Raw genomic sequence first — 2,946 nt, 5'->3', positions numbered from 1 at the left:
GCATCTTCATTCTTGGTCGACTTCCCCGCAGTAGTGGCGGTAAAGAGCTCACCTTCGTCCAAACGTTCTGCAAGCCTTCACTGTCGCTCGAAGAGTGCATAGCGCTGCGCTTGCAAGTAGTGCTCGTTTTGCGCTTGGTCAGCTGCGTTGCTGTGCATGGCTACTGTGAATGCCTGATATCAAATAGTCCCGACGATGATCACGTTGACCTACACCATGACTACATTTGTCGCTGTCCTCGCGGTGGTCTTGACCATGTTCACCGTGTGATATAAGCCCTTTATAGCTAGTGTCCCGGGTAGAACAAATGCTTACTCCCTTTGTGCGGTGTCGATGAAGTTATGGCTCGTATCACGTCAAGCTAAGAAGTATCTATTCTCTATCCTGACCTTGGTCATCGCAATTTGCCCTTCGGCTGTAGTCTCATCGGTACCCATGAATAACTGAGTAGACGATTATGTGGCATCGCCTCGTGGAGGTGTTGATGGCTTGTTGTACGTGCTAGTTGCGCGCCGTGCTTGCCAGTTGTGAAGGCGCTTAGTATCAGCTACGCTTTGGGACGGGCGTCTTCCTCTGACGCGAAGCTACGGCAGCCCCGCTGCAAGAGCTACAACGTGCGAGTGCTATTAAGTGCAGCAGGGCTACCGTATCGTTAGCGTCAGAGGAAATGTCCGACTCAAAGCGTCCGTAATAAAAACCCGTAGGGCTGCATAAGTTATCCGTAGGGGACTTATGCAGCTCAATAACCAGTGCTCATAGTTATTATTAACAGTAACAACTTTATGATTCGAAATTCGAAGTGTTTAATTTATCTTTTATTGCGATCAAGCTTCTAAGCCGTGGATATATGTATTTACTGTCAAACCTAATCGTATGCGTATCGTGTGGCTTCGAGTCAACGTTCAGAGAGTTTGGGTTTCTATCGAAGTTATATTCTGAGAGTCCGCTAGCTCTCCTGGTACTTCGTACACCGTGTAATCTTATCATTCGCTCCCCACTAAGATGTGGGCTCGCAAGTCCACGAAATTCCCTCAGCGACGTCCGTCGTTCAAAGACGTTAATGACCACTTCCCCTTACAATCACATTCCGCAGAACAGCAGCTCAGCTAATACATTGTCAAACTATCCTTGTTAAAGTGCAAGACCCTTGCACAGGACCACGCCCACGTTTCCTTTTATTGCTCAGCGCTTCAGTCTACACGTGACACTTTACTGGTGCATTATGCTCCATACCTCCAAGCGATCCCTACAGCTGCTGCACCAAGCGCCGACCCCAGGCGCTTCTCGTGTTCTCTTTCTGTGCGCTCTTCGAGCACCACCGCATTGCGATCTGCATACCACAGACAGCCAAGCTGCTGAGAACACGACTCCCGTATAGCTTAGTGGTTGCGCACTCGGTTTACAAGGGGAAGGTCGGCGGCTCGACACCGCAGCACGAGCTACGGTACCATGGAGCAGATCTTCACACTCCTATTGGTTTATAGACATGGCGCTTGTACCTCAGTGGTTGAGCACTCGTTTTTTAAATGATAGGTCGGTGATTCGATCCCACTCGAGCACAACCCTATAATACCTAGAGCAACGATCCGTAAGTAGTCAAACTTACGGGCACCGCCCTTAACTCTCAATGGTAGAGCGCTGACTTTGAAAGCGATAGGTCGGTGGTTTTATCCCACTCAAGCCCACAAATCATGAGCAGTACTGCCTACGCAGCGATGCACTGGGGTGCCACCCTTATAGATCAATGGTAATGGTAGGGAGGTGTCTTCAAAGCAAAAGGTCTCGGCCGGGACCAACACCTTTGCTGCTGCAGTGCCCATCTAAGCGTCGACTCTCGATTTTAGCAAACACATGTATATCGAGTCGCTTGGACCTTGACCAGTAAACGCAAAACGCCGACTTTCTGCGGGACTACAACCACACCACTAGGCCCCCTGTTTCCTGCTTCCGCTGCTCATGTCTCGAGCCGGCAGATCCAGTCACTAGTCAGAGCCCGAGCTCAGCTACCGACCTGCACCACCACACGCTACTTGCCAGGACGTTTGGTGACACCGTCGCAAGCCCCGCTGACGCGCTGGTGGCGGATAGGCCAGGGAAGAGGCATCAACGGAGTCAGGGCGCCCTCACGGAGGGCTACCTCGAACTCCCATGAGTTTTGTGAATAAGGATAACCTCCCACTTCACAAGGTACTGAGTACAACCCTGTCCACGCCGCCGCGCGACAAGGTGTTTAACGTGATAGTGGATCTCTCCGTGCTACAGCGTGCCAACATGTGCGTCCACGACACGAATGTAACTCTTCACCGCCAAGTGGTTGGTCTTAGCGAAATACGTTTAGTAAGTAGACTCTTTTGAGCCCCCCACCCCACCCCACCCCACCACACCACCACACACACACACACACACGACCCCCAACCTAATTGCAGGCTTGAAGCGGACCGTCGCTCAGCCTTATCGAGTAATTCACGAGCAGGTCTCAGACCTACAGAGTCATCAGCTGCATGCTCAGCTTGACTTGTTCTTGCATGCCGAGCACGCTGCTCCGCGATTTGTGACTCCGCCACTTGATGTCGTTCAGCCTGCTGTGGCTCCGCCACCTGCTGCTGCGCGGGTGCCCTCCGACCTTCTGTCCTGGCTTCAAAGCCTACGTGCCCAGCTCAGCAGAGTCATGGTACGGCTTAAGCACGCCCACGTAGAAGTACGGATGCGTCTGCATCTTCTTCGGAAGGTTGAGCGTGTCCGCCAGACCCTTCTTGACCACGACCTTGAAAGGCCCGATGAAACTCAGCCTCAGTTTAGTCTTAAAGGACCGCAGACACTGCATGTGTAGGTAGGTACTTGGCGTTAAATAAAATAAGATCACCAACCCCAAATCTTTCCACATTTGCCGTTGCCTCGAGTATCTGCTTGCTCCTTCTACAGATATTAACTTTCATACGTAGCGAC

The 2,946-nt window shown here is 51.7% G+C and overlaps 1 non-coding gene across 1 annotated transcript; it reads left to right on the top strand.

Annotated features, from left to right (window-relative positions):
* The first annotated feature begins 1,489 nt into the window (after window positions 1–1,489).
* PITG_28389 lies at window positions 1,490–1,561 on the top strand. The gene has a single exon. It is a non-coding gene; the product is annotated as a tRNA-Lys (tRNA).
* The last annotated feature ends 1,385 nt before the right edge of the window (window positions 1,562–2,946 follow it).

The sequence above is a fragment of the Phytophthora infestans genome, genomic scaffold, assembly GCF_000142945.1.
Source record: "Phytophthora infestans T30-4 supercont1.33 genomic scaffold, whole genome shotgun sequence".
Lineage (NCBI taxonomy): Eukaryota > Oomycota > Peronosporomycetes > Peronosporales > Peronosporaceae > Phytophthora > Phytophthora infestans.
Note: the sequence above shows the minus strand (reverse complement) of the source record. Positions and strands in the feature narration are given on the sequence as shown.